This window comes from Pogona vitticeps, chromosome 6 (assembly GCF_051106095.1).
Source record: "Pogona vitticeps strain Pit_001003342236 chromosome 6, PviZW2.1, whole genome shotgun sequence".
Classification (NCBI taxonomy): Eukaryota; Metazoa; Chordata; class Lepidosauria; order Squamata; family Agamidae; genus Pogona; species Pogona vitticeps.
The window spans coordinates 87,503,158-87,525,734 of NC_135788.1; the positions used below are offsets into that span (position 1 = coordinate 87,503,158).

The 22,577-nt window shown below is 41.5% G+C and overlaps 1 protein-coding gene and 1 long non-coding RNA gene across 8 annotated transcripts in view; one reads left to right on the plus strand and one right to left on the minus strand.

Moving 5' to 3' along the window:
• The window catches only part of GPATCH8 (G-patch domain containing 8), a 103,839-nt gene that overhangs the window by 76,483 nt on the left and 4,779 nt on the right, over positions 1-22,577 (minus strand). The window lies entirely within an intron of this gene.
• Positions 12,517-18,164, plus strand: LOC144583615 (uncharacterized). Its single transcript, XR_013537517.1, has 3 exons — positions 12,517-12,542; positions 13,200-13,278; positions 18,075-18,164. It is a non-coding gene; the product is annotated as an uncharacterized LOC144583615 (long non-coding RNA).

Consider the following 22,577-nt stretch of genomic DNA (forward strand, 5'->3'; position numbering starts at 1 on the left):
GAATGGTTGGTGGCAGCATAATTAAAGTGTGGCATACTCCAGTAGGTCTGGGGTTGTCACATTGATTGGTGTCCAGCGTGTGGGATACGACTGGTCCAGTTGTCCAGGGGTCCAGCAAAGCCTTGGCAAGTGTGCCCAGAGTAAGGGGGGTCTAGTCAGGGACAATCTGAGAGCGCGTAGGTAATCTTCTAGGCTTACCTCACGGGGAGGTACGCTAGTGGAAGAACGTGCCACCTCAGATTGGGGACTAGATTAGGGAGCTCTGAGGCAAGCCGTTTTGGCGGGAAAGGGCTGAGGCAAAGCTGTGTGAAGTAACAGTGATCTAGCCTGTCTGCTGAGAGGCCTAGCAGAGGGGGTGGATTCTGCCTGGCAACAGTTACAAGTTAGTGCTGAAGGAACAGCAGCAATCTATAGAAGGCTGTTCCTGAGGCAAAAAGAAAAAAGTCATCGCTTTATTTTGAGGCTTGACTTTTGAAGGCAGCCTGTTCTGGGGGGGGATTATGCCCTTGACTCGAAGCCAAATGGCAGAAATGGGGGAAGTAAGAGACCCACAGGTAGACCAAGGTTCTGAGGAGGAATTTGGCTCAGTGCAGGATGAGAGCACGGGAGAACAGAACCCAGAACTCAGAAAAATGCTCCTAGCCCAACAGCATGAACTGAGGGTGAGGGAAATGGAGGAAAGATTAGAGAGAGAAAGAAGGGAGGAAAGGGAGAAACAGAGACAATTCGAATTAGAGAGAGAGAGAATGGAAAAAGAAGAAAGATTAGAGAGAGAGAAAATTGCTCTGGAAAAAGAAAGGATGGCGTTTGAGTTAAGAAAATTGGAAATGATGAACCAGAACAATAATAACAATAGGGATTCTGAGGTGGGCCAATTGTCTAAAACTGACCTGAAGAAATTCCCTGTGTACAACAAGGGAGATTGCCCTGAGGTGTTCTTTTCCCTCGTGGAAAGAGCGTTTGTGGACTTCTCAGTAAGGGAAACTGAGAAGATGACTATTATGCGATCTTTGATCAGTGGCAGCCTGGCAGAAGTCTATGCAGAGATGCCAGTGGAGCTGTTGAAAGACTTCGCTGAGTTTAAAAAACTGGTGTTTGCCAGACATGGGATAAATGCTGAACAGCTGAGGCAAAGATTCAGGTCACTCACAAAGAAACCAGAGCAGACTTTTACCCAAGTGGGGGCCCAACTGGTGAGGCTGCTAGAGAAATGGCTGTCTCAGGAGGGGACAGAGACCTTTCAGCAGCTCAAAGACCTGATAGCGCTGGAACAGTTTTATTCAGTCCTGCATGGGGAACTGAAGTTCCAGGTGAGGGAGAGGAAACCGAAATCTGTGACGGAAGCGGCAGAGATCGCAGATTTTATTTACCAAATAAGAAAGCCCTTAGGTGCTGAGGGGAAATCTGTAGGTAAACCCAAAGAAACCTACAGCAAGTACTCTCAGGGACCAGGGAAAAACCAGCAAGGGGGAGGGGCCCATGTTGAAGGGAAGCCCTCAGACATGAAACCACAAAGACCTCAGATTTTGGAGGGAAAACCAAAACCAGATGAGAAAGACTCAAAATACAGCAGAAAATGTTATTTCTGTCAAGGAAAGGGCCATCTAATCTCAGAGTGTGAGAAATTCAAGCAGCTAAAGGGAAATTTGCCTCATGATTTGAGTGGAACCAAGCCAAAAGCTGTGTTCTGTGTCCAGACAGAGCAAAGCCCTTTGCCACTGAGGGAGCCTGTTGCCATGGCTACTCAATCTGGAACAGTTACATCTGCTGATCAGGCTGGGGAAAATGGTCCTCTTGTGGAGGTCAAGCGCTGCTTACTAGTGAGGACAGATTCGCAATTATTTGAGACCGCAGGGGTGGACGTAGGAATACTTGACCATCAGTATAGGGGGCTAAGGGATACTTGTTCCCAGGTGACCCTGTGCCATCCAGACATTATCCCTAGGGAGTATATAATCCCAAATGAGAGCCTGAAGGTGGCAGGGATTGAGGGGCAGGTGATCTCACTGCCAGTAGCTGAGGTACCTGTGAGCTTTCAAGGCTGGAGGGGAGTGTGGCGACTAGCAATTTCATCGACTCTGCCAGCAGCCGTGCTCGTGGGAAATGACCTGGCTGAACATGTGAAAAGGGTGCTAGTGATTACACGCTCACAAGCCACCACGGGGACAGTTCAGGGGGGTACTGAAGGGCCCGAGGCGGAAGCAGATGAGGGTAGTTCCGAAGCTGTGGTGGAAACCTTAACCACAGACAGCAAATTTGGCCAAGAGCAAAAGGCAGACGCCACTCTCCGAAAGTGTTTTGAAAAGGTGACAGACACCCAGCTAACGCCTGAAACCCCAGGGAGATTTCGTGAGAAAAAGGGAATTTTATATAGAGAGACCCTGATGGATATCTCAAAAGGGGGAGATGGGATCAGAAGTCAGCTAGTGGTACCTGAAAAGTATCGCCCCATGATCTTACAAAGGGGGCACTCTGACATGTTTGCTGCGCACTTAGGGGTGAACAAAACACAGCAGAGAATCACACAGAATTTTTACTGGCCTGAAATAGGGAAGTAGATCAAGGAGTTCTGTAAACAATGTGATGTGTGTCAGAGGCAGGGGAATAACCGTGACAGGACCAAAGCGAAGTTGTGCCCTTTGCCTGTGATTGACACCCCGTTCAAATGTATAGGAGTGGATATTGTGGGACCTTTGCCCAAGGCCACAAAGAGGGGGAACCGGTTCATTCTCACCATTGTGGACCATGCCACGAGGTACCCCGAGGCCATTCCCTTGACTAACATTGAAACTAACACAGTGGCAGATGCCTTGGTGGGGTATATGTCCAGGATGGGATTTGCCTCAGAAATAATCACAGATTTGGGCACATCGTTTACATCAAAACTCATGAAACGGTTATGGCAAATCTGTGGAATTAAACACAAGGAAACCACTGCCTATCACCCTGAAAGTAATGGGTTAACGGAGAAGTTCAATGGGACTCTGATGCGCATGATTAGGGCTTACTTGGCAGAGAATCCAAACAATTGGGACCAGAAGCTGCAATCCCTTTTGTTTGCTTATCGATCAGTGCCACAAGCCAGTACCGGGTTCAGTCCGTTTGAACTTTTGTTTGGGAGAAGGGTGAAAGGGCCACTTGATTTAATCAAGCAAAATTGGGAGCAGATCACCCAGGATGACCCACAAGATGTTGTGACATATATAGACTCTTTAATGAATGACCTAAAGAGAAACCTAGAGCTAGCAGCAGAGAACCTGCAAGCTCAGAAGGTTAGACAGAAAACCTGGTATGACCAGAAAGCCAGGGAGAGGCACTTTAACCCAGGGGAGGAAGTGCTTTGGCCTAGGCCCTGCAAAGAGAACAAACTGCAGCTGGGTAGCCCAGAAATAAAATACTTGGGTCACATAGTAGGGGGAGGAGTGATCAAACCCCTGGAGGCCAAAATAGAAGCCGTTCGTGATTGGCCCAGGCCCAACACCAAGAAAAAAGTCAAATCATTTCTTGGGTTGGTGGGCTACTACAGAAAGTTCATCCCGAGGTTTAGCGAGATAGCGACTCCGCTGACCGATCTGACGCGGAAGAAGACTGATGACCGCATCCCGTGGACCAGCGACTGTGAGGAGGCATTCCGGAGGTTGAAGGAGGCGCTCATCAATTATCCAGTGCTGCGTGCTCCTGACTTCGACTGGGAGTTCATCATCTACACCGATGCGTCTAACAGCGGGGTAGGAGCAGTTCTTTGCCAGGAGGATGAAAATGGTGACCAGCATCCAGTGTCCTACCTGAGTAGGAAACTCCAGAAAGGTGAGAGACATTTGGCAACCGTGGAAAAGGAGTGCCTGGCCATAGTATACGCGATTCAGAAGGCCAAGCCTTACATCTGGGGAAGACATTTTGTTCTGTGCACTGACCACTCACCACTGCAGTGGTTAAAGACAATGAAAACCCACAATAGTAAACTTATGAGGTGGGCTTTAAACCTGCAAGATTATGACTTTGAAGTGAAGGTGGTCAGAGGGTCAATGAACTGTGTTGCTGACGCCTTGTCAAGGAGACCCGAAGAATGAAGACGGCGAAGAAACTATGGACTATGTATATATTTTGGTGACCAAAAGTTAAATGTACCTGTTTATTAAACATGCTTGGTTTGTATTAATAAAGGTAACTTAATGTATTGTAAATATGAATGTTTAAATGCCTAATTGATATGTTTAACCTAGAGTGTAAGTATGGGATTGTGTTATTGTATATCTGTTTTTGTGTGTTTTGATCCTGGCTGTTTTTTTGGAGAAAAGCACTTTAGCTTTTCCCCTGCAAAACAACTTATAAAGAGGGGAGGTGTAACATACAGCACTGATGGTACCTGTCTGTCATGGGTTTGGAGGGAAAGTTCCATCCTATGGGGAGTGGAAGGCGGGACATCAGGGGGAGGAGCTGTACTGTATATATATTTGGAGCTTGTGTGGAGAGTGAGGAGTTGGAGTCTGTGTGTCAGACTGGGTACAACTGTGTGTCAGTTAGTACATACCTGATAGGTTCAGGTTTCTTTATAGGTAGCCAGAACTGATAGGTTCAGGGTCTGTGCTTTACTTTAAAGTGTTCTGTGTGAACCAAACTGTTGTATGTATGATTGAGACTAAGCCACGTTACAGTATCTTATTTACTTGATCTTTTTATTTACCCTGTTTGTTATTTAAATAAACCTTGTTCTTTTGTTTGTTAAAAATCCATTCCTGGTCTGTGTGACTTCTTATAGGGAATGGTTGGTGGCAGCATAATTAAAGTGTGGCATACTCCAGTAGGTCTGGGGTTGTCACATTCCTCATCTGCCTTTTCCTTGAGTAGAAGCACCTATGTCTTAAGCAGATTATTGTTCAGTCTATTTGTCTCATCCCATCTATTACTGCCAGTTTAGAAGCAAAACAGCTTCCTTGGACTTAAATGGAAGAGAGAAAGAGAGTTAAGTGTCATCCACTTAATACTGACACTAATACCAAAACTTTAGAAAACCTCTTCCAGCACCATAGCAAGGGGATAGAAGAGAGGGACTCAACCAGCATCATTCTATGAGTTTGCTTCTTCATTGCACAACTGTGCTTCCAAGTCATGTCCAGAAGAATACCACAGAGAGACTGGTCAGAACAATACCACAGCCAATAGGGTTCAAGGCTGACCAATCAGAACCAACAGAGGCATACTCTGCCATCTAGTTCATGGATATGCTACCTACCAGAACACAGTAAACCATCTCTGTCCCTTAAATAGGTCTAGAACCAGACTGAAATGGATCTAGGTATAGTGGTGCCTCACTTTACGATTGCCCCGCATTACGACGAATCCGCTTTACAACGATCTTTTTGCGATCGCAATTGCAATCGCAAAACAATGATCTAAATGGGGGAATTTTGCTTTGCGATGATCGGTTCCCTGCTTCGGGAACCGATTCTTCACAAAACTATGTTTTTCGAACAGCTGATCGGTGGTTTCAAAATGGCCACCGGGTAATTAAAATGGCTCCCCGCTGTGTTTAGGGACGGATTCCTCGCTATACAGGCAGCAAAAATGGCCGCCGTATGGAGGATCTTCGCTGGACGATGAGTTTTTACCCCACTGGAACGCATTGAAGGGGTTTCAATGCATTTCAATGGGTTTTCTTACTTCACTTTACAATGTTTTGGCTTAACAGCAATTTTCCTGGTACGGATTATCGTCGTTAAGTGAGGCACCACTGTAATTTCCCTCACTCCAGGAACACTTGGTGCTAGGAAGTCACCACACATTGTCCAGGAATTAACGCTAGAGACTGGCTAGTAATAATTTGTTGTTGTTTAGTTGTTTAGTCGTGACCGACTCTTCGTGACCCCATGGACCAGAGCACGCCTCCCGGAGTTGGGTCAAATTCGATGACACTGTCCAACCATCTCATCCTCTATCATCCCCTTCTCCTCCTGCCTTCACACTTTCCTAACATCAGTGTCTTTTCCAGGAAGTCTTCTCTTCTCATGAGATGGCCAAAGTATTGGAGCCTGACAATGAAATTCAGCCATCTTACTACAGTCCCTTTCAGGCACACCAGAACTTTGTTCACTGTAAGGAGGCATTCTCCACTTCCCTTCTACACTCAGCCACTCTCTTCTTGGCTGCTTTTATAAGCCAGAAAAGGTAATGCAGCTCTTACTTCCCCAAGGTTACTATTTACATTCTCAGGCTACAGAAGCTAAAAACTGATTAAGCATGCCTTTGTAGGTAAAAAGAGAAGAAACTGTAGGAGAGGTCAAGCTCCCTTGTCCAAATTTTTTAAGCATCAAAGGCATGCTGCTTACTGCCAAAAGTACTGGCCTAAGGCCAAGAATCCATAAAACTAGGTGTGAGAATCCTAAAGAGCTCTGGATGTGTCTTTCTTGGGCAGCAGATATATGCCAAGTAAGGATTGGAACTGAAGGCAGGTTTTACCAAGGCAGTTTGCAATATGGCATGGGGGGGAGGTGTTAACTTTCTAAGAAATATAATAATAATAATAATAATAATAATAATAATAATAATAATAATAATAATAATAATAATAATAATAATAATAATAATAATAATAATAATAATAATAATAATAATAATTATTATTATTATTATTATTATTATTATTATTATTATTATTATTATTATTATTATTATTATTATTATTATTATTATTATTATTATTATTATTATTTAAAGTCACGCAAAATCAGAGGCCATAGATTACTGCAAATACAGCAAGTATTAGAGGAGGAAAAAAGAAGTCTAAATGATTATATCAGTACAAACAGAGAAAAATTACTGAAAGCAGTGAAAATGGAGAATATTTTGAAAACAACAGAAAAAAGGTCCAATATAAGAAACAACAATTTAAAAATAAATTAAACAGTTGGAAAAATAAACCAATACAACACCTGAGAAATGTGGATAAAAAGCATGATCATAATTCAACATGGGCATGGCTAAAACTGGGGACCCTTAAGAAAAACCAAAGGCTTGCTGCACAAGAACAAGCACTCCAAACCAACATGATGAAAGCTAAGATCCAAGGAATTAGTACTAACAGCAAATGTCAACTGTCAAGAAAAAGATGAAACTCTGTCACACCTCTTCTGTGAATGTCCAAAGTCTGCACAAACAGATTACAACATTAGACATGATAAGAGTGGTAAAATTAGTGCATCGGTCATTATGCAAAAAATATAACTCGCCAATCTCCAAAAACCCATGAGAACATCAGGTAGAGAAGGTGTCAGAAAATGACAAAGTCAAAATCTTGTTGGATTTCCGGATCCAAACTGGTAGACACCTTGAACATAACACACCAGACACAGTACTAATAGAATGAAGAAATCTCTGGATTATTGACATTCCAGTTCTAGGAGATGCCAGAGTTGAAAATAAAGAATTGGAAAAACTAACGAAGTACAAAGACCGGGCAATCGAAACATCTCGCTTGTGGGTGAAACACACTTCAGTGATCCCTGTAGTCATTGGGGCCTTGGGAACAATATCAAGACCTTCACACAGTACTATAAGCAGCTGCATATCTCAGAAATCACACCATCGGAGGTACAAAAAAGGACAATATTAGGAACAGCATATATACTGTGCTGATATTTAACAGATATGTACGTTTTCTGTTAAATCTTGAATCTCTTATATAACACCAGTCAATGTTTTTATAATTTTGACTGTGCCTGGTATTCTTGAACAACATCAACATACTGTTAAGTCTATTCTGACTTATAGCAAGCCTTTCCAGGGTTTTCTAGATAGAGTACACTCAGAAGTGGTTTACCATTCCCTTCTTCTGTGGCACTCTGGGACTTTGTAGCTTAACCCATGACTACATAGGCTGGCTTTTTCCCCAGGAAGCACAATATGAAATCAACCTCTGGCTCTACACTCAGATACTTAATTTCAGAGAACCTAATAATTTACCACATCAACTATTAAAATTATAAAATGATTCAGAAACTTTTCCAAAGGAACAGATTTTGTCAAGGGCGGAATTTAGCATTATAATTGAGTTGTTGAAAAAGGCACAAGATTCTCTTGTCTACTCTCTATGAACATTGCAGTTGTTTCATGCAGGTCTAGATACAGGAGAAAAGGACAGGTAGCGGCATAAGGTTGCTGCAGCTACACTAAGTATACCCTCAATGTGAAGAAATGGCCTCCATATGGGATCCTGAAAGATGTGAACAACTCTGAGACTGCTGCAGAATGCAATACTATTTTTGGCAATTGAGCACACACATGCCTTCTACCTCTGAATATCAAGGGCAGCCATTCTCAGTTTTTTTTCAGCCCCAGCCATAAACACAATATGAAAGAAATATAGGCCGAATCAGAATTGTACAAGTCACATAACAAACCTTATAAGGTGTGAAGAACTGTTTCCAAGTCTGTGCTCCCCTTCAAACATGTTATGTCCCTCTAGGGGCCATATGGCTTCCACTAAGAATGATTTAGGACACCTATCTTGCTGCCCCCCTTCACAGATTGCTGCCTTGTCATGGCGAAGGGGCTTGAGTAATTCAGAGAAGCAATGGGCTATGCCATGCAGGGACACCCAAGACGGACATGTCATAGTGGAGAGTTCTGACTAAATGCGATCCACCTGGAGCAGGAACTGGCAAGCCACTCCAGTATCTTTGCCAAGAAAACTCCACGGACAGAAACAAAAGGCTAAAAGATATGACGCTGGAAGATGACGCCTCAAGTCGGAAGGCATCCAACATGCTACTGAGGAAGAGCGGAGAACAAGGACAAGTATCTCCAGAGCTAATGAAGTGGTTGGGCCAAAGACGAAAGGACGCTCAGCGGTGGACATGCCTGGAAGTGAAAGGAAAGTGCAATGCCGCAAATAAAAATACTACATAGGAACCTGGAATGTAAGATCTATGAACCTTGGTAAGCTGGATGTGGTCATATAGGAGATGGCAAGAATGAAGGCATTGACATCCTGGGCGTCAGTGAATTAAAATGGATGGGAATGGGTGAATTCAATTCAGACGATCATATATTGTCTACTTTTCTTTGGGAAAGTACAGTAGATATAAATAGTATCATATCTACTATTGTGGGCAAGAATCCTGTAGAAGAATGGAGTAGCCCTCATAGTCAACAAAAGAGTGGGGAAAACTGTACTAGGATATAGCCTCAAAAATGATAAAATGATTTCAATACATCACAGTAATCCACATTTATGCACCAACCATCAATATTGAAGAGGCTGAAATTGACCAATTCTATGAAGACTTACAACACCTTTCTAGAACTGACACCAAAGAAAGATCTTCTTCTCATTATAGGGGATTGGAATGCTAAAGTAGGGAGTCAAGAGATAAAAGGAACAACAAAGACGTTTGGCCTTGGAATTCAAAACGAAGCAGGGCAAAGGCTAATAGAGTTTGTCAAGATAACAAGCTGGTCATCACAAACACTCTTTTCCAACAACACAAGAGGCGACTCTACACATGGATATCACCAGATGGGCAATACCGAAATCAGATTGATTATATTCTCTGCAGCCAAAGATGGAGAAGCTTTATACAATCAGTACAAAGAAGACCTGGACCTGATTGTGGCTCTGATCATCAGCTTCTTATAGCAAAACTCAAGCTTAAACTGAAGAAAGTAGGAAAAACCACTGGGCTAGTCAGGTATCATCTAAACCAAATCCCTTATGAGTACACAGTGGAAGTGAAGAACAGATTTAATGAACTAGATCTGGTGGACAGAATGCCTGAAGAACTATGGATGGAGGCTCAAAACATTGTAAAGGAGGCAGCAACAAATACCATACCAAAGAAAAGGAAATGCAAGAAAACAAAGTGGCTGTCCAACGAGGCCTTACGAGATCTTACAAATAGCAGAGAAGAGAAAGGAAACAAAATGCAAAGGAGATAGGGGAAGGTACAGAAAAATGAATGCAGACTTCCAAAGAATAGCAAGGAGAGACAAGAGGGCCTTCTTAAATGAACAGTGCAAAGAAATAGAGGAAGATAATAGAAAAACCATAGATCTGTTAAAAAAAATTGGAGATATCAAAGGAACATTTTGTGCAACAATGGACATGATAAAGGATAAAAATGATAGAGACCTCACAGAAGCAGAATACATCAAGAACAGGTGGCAAGAATACACAGAGGAATTATACCAAAAAGATTTGGATGTCCCAGACAACCCAGATAGTGTGGTCCCATCTCTTCCTTGCCAATAGAAGGGGAGGATAAGGAGGTAGTGACAGATTTTACTTTCCTGGGCACCATGATCACCGCAGCTGGTGACAGCAGCCACAAAATTAAAAGACGCCTGCTTCTTGGGAGGAGAGCAACGAGAAACCTAGACAGCATCTTAAAAAGCAGAGACATCACCTTGCCACCAAAGGTCCGCATAGTCAAAGCTATGGTTTTCTCAGTAGCGATGTATGGAAGTGAGAGCTGGACCATATAGTGTGGTTGCTGACCTTGAGTCAGACATCCTGGAGAGTGAAGTCAAGTGGGCCTTAGAACGCATGGCTAACAACAAAGCCAGTGGAGGTGATGGCATTCCAGCTGAACTATTTTAAATCTTAAACGAAGACGCTGTTAAGGTGCTACACTCAATATGCCAGCAAGTTTGGAAAACTCAGCAGTGGCCAGAGGATTGGAAAAGATCAGTCTACATCCCAATCCCAAAGAAAGGCAGTGCCAAAGAATGCTCCAACTACCATATAATTGCACTCCTTTCACAAGCAAGCAAGTTTATGCTCAAAATCCTCCAAGGTAGGCTTCAGCAGTATGTGGACCGAGAACTCTCAGAAGTACAAGCTGGATTTCAAAGAGGCAGAGGAACTAGAGACCAAATTGCTAACATGAGCTGGATTATGGAGAAAGCCAGAGAGTTCCAGAAAAACATCTACTTCCACTTCATTGACTACGCAAAAGCCTTTAACGGTGTGGACCACAACAAACTATCGCAAGTTCTTAAAGCCATGGGAGTGCCTGACCACCTTATCTATCTCCTGAGAAATCTATATGTGGGACAGGAAACAACAGTTAGACCTGGATATGGAACAACAGATTGGTTCAAAATTGGGAAAAGAGTACAACAAGGCTGTATATTGTCTCCCTGCTTATTTAACTTATATGCAGAATACATCATGCGAAAGACTGGACTGGAGGAATCCCAAACCAGAATTAAGATTGCCGGAAGAAATATCAACAACCTCCGATAGGCAGATGATAACACTCTGATGGCAGAAAGTGAGGAGGAATTAAAGAACCTCTTAATGAGGGTGAAAGGGAGAGCACAAAAAATGGTCTGAAGCTCAACATAAAAGAAACTAAAATCATGGTCACTGGTCCCATCACCTCCTGGCAAATAGAAGGGGAAGATATGGAGGAAGTGACAGATTTTACCTTCTTGGGCTCCATGATCATTGCAGATGGTGACAGCAGCCACGAAATTAAAAGACACCTGCTTCTAGGGAGGAAAGCGATGACAAACATAGACAGCATCTTAAAAACCAGAGACATCACCTTGCCAACAAAGGTCTGCATAGTCAAAGCTATGGTTTTTCCAGTAGCGATATATGGAAGTGAAAGCTGGAGCATAAAGAAGGCTGACCGCCAAAGAACTGATGATTTTGAATTGTGGTGCTGGAGGAGGCTCTTGAGAGTCCCCTGGACTGCAAGGAGAACAAACCTATCAATTCTGAAAGAAATCAACCCTGAGTGCTTACTGGAAGGACAGATCCTGAAGCCGAGGCTCCAATCCTTTGGCCATCTCATGAGAAGAGAAGACTCCCTGGAAAAGACCCTGAAATTGGAAACTGTGAAGGCAAGAGGAGAAGGGGACGACAGAGGACAAGATGGTTGGACAGTGTCATTGAAGGTACCAACATGAATTTGACCAAGGTCCGGGAGGCAGTGGAAAATGGGAGGGCCTGGCGTGCTTTGGTCCATGGGGTCACGCAGAGTCAGATACAACTTAACGACTAAACAACAACAACAATCTTGCTGTCACCTTTTTTCCATAGCAAATACCACTGAAAAAGTGATGTACATAAAGTGCCACATAAAGTATGAACTGGCCCAAAATATCTGTGAACAGCAGGGACATAAAAACCACATCCTTATTCAGGCCTGAAACAAGATACAGTTGCTTTCATAAAGCAAACACTTGCCCATAATCTGAGGCAGGAAAATCATTTGGGAGGAGTTTGTTTATATCTTAAGAATACCATCAGTCTTAACATATCTGTAGCAAATCTCTGAGCAAAACACTATCAATGTATGTAGCAGAATTTAATCTTTCCAGACAAAACAAAAGGTTTCTTTTATTGCTCCAAGACAGAGACTATTTGTATCTATACCAACAGAACATAATTATTGCCATTAACAGCTAAAAACAGGGTGTCCTTCTATTCCCTGTGCTGTAAGCTCCATGAAGGAGGAATCAGATATCCCAGCTCATAATCCACAGGAAATGACAAGACTGCCTAAAGATATGAAAAGACCAAAAACAAAGATAAGGTAAGCTTTCACAAGATTGATTTTTATAAGTTTGATTTTTGGTTTTAGTGTATACAGTACCATAAATTTTAGGCCTACTTACGTGACAGTATAATTTCACATTTTTGGACAATAGCAATAATAGAGCAGATACGTACAATATTAGAGAACAAGATTATGGCTACAGCGTTAGGGTGTGTATGAGAGACAATCTGCCCACCAGGCCCAAACTCTGCCAGTCAATACAGAAAATGAAAACACTCCAAAGCAGTCCCCATATCAATGCCCCTCACTAGGGATGAAACATTTCAAAAGTTTATGTGACAAAAATCTGTATTTGAGATACAGAATTTTCTTCTTAACCCTATAAACCAGGAAGGTAAAGGTTCCCCTTGACATTTAGTCCAATCGTGTCCGACTCTAGGGGACACGACTGGACTAAATGCTCATCCCCGTTTCCAAGCCATAGAGCCAGCATTTGTCTGAAGACAGTTTCCGTAGTCATGTGGCCAGTGCGACTAGACACGGAATGCCATTACATTCCCACTGAGGTGGTACCTACTACTATAGCATCCACACCATTTCCCCTTAAATTTCTTTAAAACTCTCCCCAATTCTAGATGGCAGGCCATCTAAAAAACACAGCACTGGCCAACTATACCCTTTTTAACATTTCAGTTTTCTGGAGACAACCAGAACCACGAAGACATTCTGAAGAAATTAAGATGCAGGACAGCAAAGCAATGAAATACATCAGGTATTGTATTCATTACTACAGCTAAGTATGAATGCTTATGACTGTTAGACAAACCATCTGGATATTTACTTTACAGCTGACAGGGAAACAATCTTTTGCCCAGAAATTATCATTCTTACTTCTGCAAAAGTTCTGGGAATCTAAACCATAATCTAAAAATTTGGCACTGTGGACTTTGTTGCCAGGACTGGATTTGCACAATTAAAACTATTGCGCCATCTACATCTGTTTCTTGAGAAATTTGATCTAGCTACTGTGACACATGCCCTAATTATTTCCTGGCTGGATTACTGTAACACACTCTATCTGGGGTTGCTGATGGAGTCAGGAAACATTCAGTCCAATGACTGGGGCTGGTTACAGGGATCTCATACCCCCACCCCATTATAGCAGCTCCACTGGCCGCCGATCAGTTTCCGGGCACAATTCAAAGCCCTGAATAGCCTGGGACCAAACTATCTCAAAGACTGTATCTCCCATTATGAGCTGGCTCGGGAGTTAACACCATCTGGAGAGGCCTTTCTTTTGGTACCACCACCTTGACACCTGTTTGATGGGGACACAGAAGAGGGCCTTCTCTGTTGCTGCTCCCAGATTCTGGAACTCCCTCCCACAGGAGGCCAGGTTGGCCCCATCTTTGCTGTCCTTCCGCAAGGAAAGACCTTTCATTCCAGACAAGCCTTCCCTTAGTAACTAGCAACCTATTGTGTGATTTTTTTAAAAAAAGATGGATTGTTATGCATTACTGCTTTGACTGGATTTTTAGTACTATTTGTGTTTTCCATTTTTGTGTTTTTCATCTTTCAGAGTGGCATTTATATAATATTTATATTTGTATACTTAGCTTTAATATTGCCTTTTAATTATGTAAGATGCCCCTTTGTACTCATTGTTCTTGGCTTCAAATATTGCCTTTTAATGTTGTTAACCACCACTGTGTACTCATTGTTCTCAACTTTAAATACAGTCTCAATGTTGTAAGCCACCTTGGGTCCTTTTCAAAGGGAACGGTGGGGTAAAAATATTTTAAATAAACAAATAAAATAATATTATTCAATGTCCTTACATGTTTATAGAAAGCCAAACTCAAATTCTTTAATTTCAGAATCGTCTTTATGCCTTAAAGTAGATATACTGTATATACTTGAGCATAAGCCGACCCAAATATAAGCCGAGGCACCCAATTTTACCACAAAAAACTGGGAAAACTTTTTGACTCGAGTATAAGCCGAGGGTGGAAAATGCAGCAGCTACTGGTAAATTACAAAAATAAAAGATACCAATAAAATTACATTAATTGAGGCATCGGCAGGTTAAAAGTTTTTGAAGAGACTGCCCTTCTGAACTGTGAGACACACTTCATTACCTGCGGAGGGAGGACTCATACTGGATGCTGCACTTATCTACTGCTGCGTAACAAGATGGAGAAGGAAGGTGGGTACATAGAATATGCAGGAGGAGGAGGATGGGAGTGTCCTGGAAGCAGAAATTCAATGTACTTAACCCCGGTCATCGGACCACCCACAGAGGCTGCAGGTGCCCGTAGATGAGCAGGGGAGTCCAGAGAACACCCACACTGCAGGGGAGAACATGTAATTTTGACACTGACTCGAGTATAAGCCAAGGGGGGTACTTTTTCAGCAAAAAAAGTGCTGAAAAACTAGGCTTATACTCGAGTATATACAGTAAGTCTGAGACATGGGGATGACTGCGAAATTAAAGCTTATATTGTGCCAAAAGCATGTGGATTGCAGAAACAAAATTTTGATTGTGTTCTTACTGTCAGTAAATGTAAACATCTCATTTAGTTGCCCACAATACATTTATGTTGTTACACCCAGAAAAAGCATGTATTCTAGTTCAAAAAAGTGTATGTTTCAAAATAGGAAATGAGACTTAAAACAACAATTTAAAGCAACATTTTTCATTAGTTAAATCACTATTTTTTAAAATCAACTATCCTGTCCAACAGGCTTAAAAGTAGCCAGAATATTTCACCTATCTATTTTATATAAATTTCTACCACAGAGGAGAGCAACTTCTGTTAAAATTACAAAAGGTAGTGAACTTCTCCAAAATTCTGACCAAATATTCTTTGCACTTAGTTCCTCTACAGATACAGTGGTGCCTCGTATAACGAGCGCCCCGTTTAACGACGAATGCACATAATGATGCGGATTTTGCCATCGCAAAAGCGATCGCATTACGATGTTTCCTATGGGGAAATATCGCTTTGCAATGTTTCCCCATAGGCACCATTTCCCCCCAGCTGACCAGTGGCACTTCGGAGCGATCACAGGGGAGACCTCTCCCGCGGCCGCTCTGAAGCCAGCACCGTCCAGCTGGGGGGAAATGCTGGCAGTGGCTTCCGAAGGACCGCGGGGGAGGGCTCCCCCACGGTCCTTCAGAAGCCACCGCCACTCAGCTGGGGAAAAATTCCCCCCATCCCCCCGAGCCCGGCTAAAATGCCAGCTTCGGGTGGATGGGGGGGAGGAGGGATTCTCCCTTCATCCATCCCAGCCGCGCGAAAATGCCAGCTTCGGGTGGATGGGGGGGAGGGATTCCCCCTTCATCCACCCCAGCCGCGCGAAAATGCCGGCTTCGGGTGGATGGGGGGGAGGAGGGATTCCCCCTTCATCCATCCCAGCCGCGCGAAAATGCCGGCTTCGGGTGTATAGGGGGGGAGGAGCAAATCCCCCTTCATCCACCCCAGCCGCGCGAAAATGCCGGCTTCGGGTGGATGGGGGGGAGGAGGGATTCCCCCCCCATCCACCCGAGCTGGGCGAAAGGAGGGGGGAAGCCGGGCTAGCTAGCTGGCAGTGCTTTGCCATAATCGGTTCCCTGCTTGGGGAACCGATCATGGCAAAGCAATGCTTAACAGCTGGTCGGCGGTTTCAAAATGGCCGCCCGCTGTTTTGCCTCGCTTAAGAGGCACAGAAAATGTCCGCCCCTATGGAGGATCTTCGCTGAACGGTGAGTTTTCAGTCCATTGGAACGCATTAACCGGGTTTTAATGCGTTTCAATGGGCTTTTTTATTTCGCTTTACGATGTTTCCGTATAGTGACGTTAATCCTGGAACGGATTAACGTCGCTATGTGGGGCACCACTGTATAAGTACATATACACAGCCTTATTTTTAAGTACTAACCTGGTTGCATAGAACTGTACCAAATGAGTGCTATGGTAAAAGTGTGTGCAGAATGTTGGATGAGGAAAGTCCCTTTATAAGCACCCATCATAAAAATTATGACTGCTTTAGGAGAAAGAGAGCTCTGTACTCCTCTGCTAGCCTAGTAAAAAGAATTTGCAGGCTTCTTTACAAGGCTGGTAAACAATAATGGAGAGAAAGTGCAGTTGCTCTGGGCTGACATTCCAGAAGCCAAGGGATTACCAATTTTGTTTAAAATAAGTATCACATAAACATAGCTGCTGGGCAAGTCATCCAGAAGTCAGTACATGGATGACATGCATCTCTCTCTTTTGTTTTGACATGCTAATATTGGGAATGCTGTTGAACTACTGAGCAGGTTTTGAAATGGAGGAGCAAAAAGACGAAATTCGAGCTGAACAAGATGAAAGTACTGTGGGTAGGGAAAGTCAACTGACCTGGCCAGAAACGTTCAACATGGATGGGTTCTAAGAAGCTGTACCTGAGGGACCCCCCCCCTTAACCTGGGATTACCTATGGAAGCAGAAGTCATAAACACAGGAGATCTTGCCTCAGTAACCTATACCCTGGTTACAACCAGACTATACTACTGTACTGCATTTTGCATGGCCTACCTTAGAAGATAGTTCAGAAGCTTCAGCTAGTGCAGAATACAGTGGCCTGGATGCTTCCAGACCAAGAAATTCTGGTTCTGCATCAGCTGCTCTAACTGCATACTTACTCTGGGCTCAAATCAAAGTGACATTTTAAAACATTAAACTGTCTGGAAACAAATTATTTAGAAATGGTCTATACCCAGCTGAATGGACCCAAGCATAATTCTCAGCTACACACTATAGCAAATTGTATGAACTCTAGTTGGTGCAGTTAGGATACAAAGCTCTACCCCTCTCTTGGATGCACACCTTAAAATGGCAAAGGGTTTCAGTGTGTCAGGCAAACTGAGAACAATGTCATCTGGAGGCTAGATTTCATTACCATTCTGAACTCCTAGCAGGGTCACCCAAGGTCGAATAGTCAACGCTGAGACACTGGATCTTCTTCAGGACTAACAGTCATATTAGCAGAAGAGAATGGACAGCTGTAGAGATGGGGTGGAGAAACTTCTAAATGGGAGTTAACAGGTAGCAGCATGAATAGATGTGACACTGGCAAAGTATCTTTCACAGAAAAAGGCAGTGGCGCTCAAGCTACGTTTTGTTAGTATTGTGCAGACGAAGGCAATGATTAACCGTTTCTGAATATTTCTTATCCTGAAAACTCTATAAGACAGTCTGATGTTACAATGTAGACAGATTAAAATCTGTTATACACAACCTAATCATGAAATATAAGTCATTTTCAATTACTGTGCATGTTCATGAAGCCCTCTTCCCACACACATAAACATAATTAATTCCCCCCCACATGGTCTTCTAAATAGGAGCTAAACTATTTGTTAAAATTTCAGCCTAAAAGTTTATTTAAATTAATGCTTCTGTCACTGCATGTTTGGTTCCCAAAGTGCTGTGCAAGAATTTCATAATGTAAGATGGGATAGCTCGCCTGAAATGGTTATTATTATTTTGCTTCATTATTTCAAATATTAATGTTTAAAATTACTTATGCATATTTGTACACCTGCAGTCTAAGCTACAAGTGTACAAATGGACCCCTGGACTGCAAGGAGAACAAACCTATAAATCTGGAGGGAAATCAACCCTTAGCGTTCACTGGAAGGATAGATCCTGAAGCCAAGGCTCCAATCCTTTGGCCATCTCATGAGAAGAGAAGACTCCCTGGAAAAGACCCTGATGTTGGGAAAGTGTGAAGGCAAGAGGAGAAGGGGACGACAGAGAACAAGATGGATGGACAGTGTCATTGAAGCTACCAACATGAATTTGACCAAACTCCAGGTGGCAGTGAAGGACAGGAGGCCCTAGCGTGCTCTGGTCCATTGGGTCATGAAGAGTTGGACACAACTTAACGACTAAACAACAAAATTTGTACACTACCATTGAAAAACATTACATTTTGAAGAGTGGTTTACAAGTCTTAAATAAAAAACACAGCAAAAAATAACAACTTTTACTCTTAGTTCTAGCTTTCTCATAAAGCCCTCCATTATCAGTTATGCTTGTTGGTGCTGATGAGAGTTGTAGTCTCAAACATCTGGAGATCACCAGGTTGTCCACCCCATCCTAGAGGATCTCATTACAACATCCCTCTACTGAATCGAGACTATACATAAAAGATGCCTGATGGATACGTGTGCAAAGTCTTAAAGCTGAAGATTTTCAAGAGAAATTTCTTTGCTTCCTCAGCCTCTGGGTACACTTGTTTCCTCACCCACACAGTCTACAACGCAAAAGATATCTAAAAGTCTGGTTTTTTAAGAAAGAACAAATAAAAGATTCAACCCATTACTTTTGAGTTCAGAACACATTCTTATGATACAAATGATGCATATGTTAGAATCTAAAATTTGCACTGTCAAATGACATAGTGAATTTTTTTATGACATGGAAGAATGCGCTATATGTCATTTCTTCTGGAAATGTCTATGTACTTCCATCTTCAAGCAAATAATATTGCTTTGTATCACTTCATGAGTATAAGAGTATGAAACAGAAATGCTTAATGTTACAATTACTTCCCTAAGCAAACTTAAATTCTGTAATGCACAATGAAGACAAACAGGTATATACACTAAATTATGCTCTTTAGAAACATACAAACTTTATTCAATTGCAAGGAAATGTATGTTTATTTGCTATATCTCTACAACAGTTCAAGGAGAAATGTAGGGAAAAACGACAGCCACTCTTTGTGGCCTTCATAGATCTTACAAAGGCCTTTGATTTCGTTAGCAGGGATGGCCTTTTATAAAATACTTCCCAAGATACTAGTCATTATCATTAAAGACCTAAATGTTTAGGTACCAGAAAACTTGCCATCTTCTCCACATGATCTTACCACCCACTCTTTCTTTAATGGAAGATCTTCTTTACATTCTAGCAGAAGTGGAACAGTGATTAAGTGGGTATAAGAATCACAACCTCCTTGTTTATGATACCCAGACCATGATATTCCCTAACAAATGAAGAACAACAGGATCCCTATCTGTTTTAACACTAAGTCTACAGCTTGGAGAATAATTTACATTTTCCCCTCCATATCTGATGCTGGCTTCAGTAATTTTGATTGGTTGAAAGTCCCGCTGACATTGCTGCAGGACTTTCAACCAAAAAAAACTTTATAAAAGTGAATACATTGTGATGTTTTAGATTTGATTATGACCTACTTTGTGGGACAGAATGGTGGGATATAAATATTTTAACACAACTATTTGCTCCACTTAGAGAAATGGAATGGTCTGCACTCACAAATACATACATTGTCATGAAGTGGCCATACATGAAACACCACTTTAAGAATTGTTGTTCTAGCATAATGTTAGTACTGTATTACTAAAGTGATACCCCCCCCCTTAGCTAATCCTGATTTTCCTTTTTTCTTTTTCTTAGTTTATAATTTTATGGTTGAAAGTTTTCTTCTTTGTAAATTCGTTTTTAGTCATTGTTGTACCCCTGTTGTGAGCCGCCTAGAGTGGTCTATTGACTAGATAGGCAGGATATAAATAAAATAAATAAATAAATAAATAAATAAATAAATAAATAAATAAATAAATAAATAAATAAATAAATATATTAGTAACACTGCTCTGTTCTCATTCACATACAGTAATTAATTATTTCCAGCTTATGGCTTTACTTTAAGAAAAGGCAAAAAAATCACAACACGATGTTCAGCATCAAGTTGGAACATGCATTTGCTTGGTCCCAGAGTTATCTATGGTCCTGTGCAAGTCCATGAAAACAATGAATATGCAGTGGTGGGTAGGCCGGGAATGTTTACCCTCTACATTTCAGGTTTACACTACTGCAGCGTTTTGACAGTTTTAAATACTTTTTCTGTTTGGCCTTGCACTCAAAATGAGGCTTAAGACATTTAAGGAGAGGATTGTGAAAGCACAGTCTTGTTAGAAAAAATAAGAACAATGTTTCAGAAATCCTGAAATTATTAGAATTTGCCTTGGTATAAATATTTTTAAATAACAGATTATATTGTAAACCTTCATTGACTATCAGCATTGCATCAGTAATCAACAAAAGCCTACCAAAAAATGTTATGAGCAATACTCTTAAGGTTTATGGTTGCATCTGGAAACAGCTCTTCCTTCTGCTGCTACTACACATTCTGCCTAGATACCCTGATCAAAGGAGAAAGCCTGACATTGCAGCACGTCAAATAAAGAAGCATCCCTTCCAAGCTATTTCTGCATAAAACCTGCATGCACTGAAAAACTGTGCAACCCCAAAGCACCTTTTTAGGATGCAGCCCGCAATGCACAGCATGAACATAAAACTCCTTTTATGTTGACATTTATAGTCAAGGGACTGCCACAATTGCTTCTCCTCCCCAAAGCTGGGGCTTCTAGAACCCGAGCAGGACATACAAAAGGTTCAAGGTAAGGTGTCAAAGTATAGACCAAAAGCTAATTAAGCATAATGAAACCATCCAAAGGCAGAGATTATCTGGATATCACATAAGTTTTGTCTCCACAATCAAGAAAAGGCAGAAAGCAGAGCACATACTGAAGGCTTCTTCAAATGAAAACTAGCATATCATTTTAAAAAAAACCTCCAGAACTGCCTTTGGCCTCAAATTTCTGTAGTCTGTACTGACATCATTCCCCTGATTGCAGGAAGTTCAAAACAAAGTGATTGAGGGGACAAATATCTATTATGGCTCCACTTGCTAACTAATAATACAGTAGTGGAGCATTATCACTTGCAGGTATAGTTTGCAGTTTCCTAGCAAAATACATGAGCTGTTCAATTATAAAAAATAGCAGCAAGGGTATGTACCTGAAACACCCTGGAATCCACTCAGTATAAAAGCTCCTTATTCAATAAACCAGCCCTAAGTAATGTGTTGGCACATTACATAAGGCTGGAAAATTCCCATAACCATGTCTATAGGCAAAACAAAACAAAAAGATTACTTGTGTGGAAACCTGGTAAAGCATATTTAACGGCCCTTAATAAATGTAGAATGGATAACAAAAATGATACCAAGTTGTTCTAATTTTTCCCATCATTTGCACACTAGCCCAAATAATCAGGAATTCATTTATGAGCATCCAAGCTTTCTTCCTTAAAAGAGATGGCATGCAGATCCCCCAAACCCAGGACTCTTTTACAAAAGAAAGTAGAATGAGTGTAATAAGATGAAAGAGAAAAATGAAAGAGAAAAGATGAAAGAGAAAAAAAATCTTTATAAGATGAAAGAGAAAAAATCTTTACAGGTTCCAAGACAACAAATTAAAAAACTAAGTACTGTAGACAAACTGATCATTCAAGTAACCCTAATTTAGGCTATACTATGTCCATAAGATCTGGCAACCTAGCAGTTTGAAAGCATGCAAATGCAAGTAGATAAATAGGTACCACCTTGGTGAGAAGATAATGGTGTTCCATTTCTCTCTTTCATTTCTCTCTTTCAACTTTGGTATGTGACGGAAAGCTAGTAAATGTTTTATTCTATAAGGCTCATAAAAGCACATTAAAAATGAGAGCGACGTTAGTTTTGAGATGGGAAATGTTTTCAGATTAGGCAACAGATGTTTCAAGTTCAGAACACTGTCACCTAGAAAGCTATTCAGAATTGATGATAATATCTGGCAGAACAGTTGCCAATCCTGATTAAAAAAAAAACACAGTCAGATTTACCATTTTTATTTTCACCCAGTCCATACAGAAGGAATCTTAATTTAATATATTAACATAACAAATTACATATGAAGTCATAATAATATGCTATTGTACTTTACAATCATCTTTAGTACTTCACTCTTTAACAATAACAGTGGCTTCAGCACAGAAGGTGCTTAACGCAGTAAAATAAACAAAAGCAGCAGGTCCCTGGCCCGAACAGCTTCAATTTTTATTAGCAAATAGTGTATATAATTTTAAATATTTAAAACCAATTACTTTCGATGAAATATGTATCTTATAAATGATAATCAAAATGTCACAAATTAATATAAACTATAATAAATGTCATTGTTTTCTTGTATATACAGGT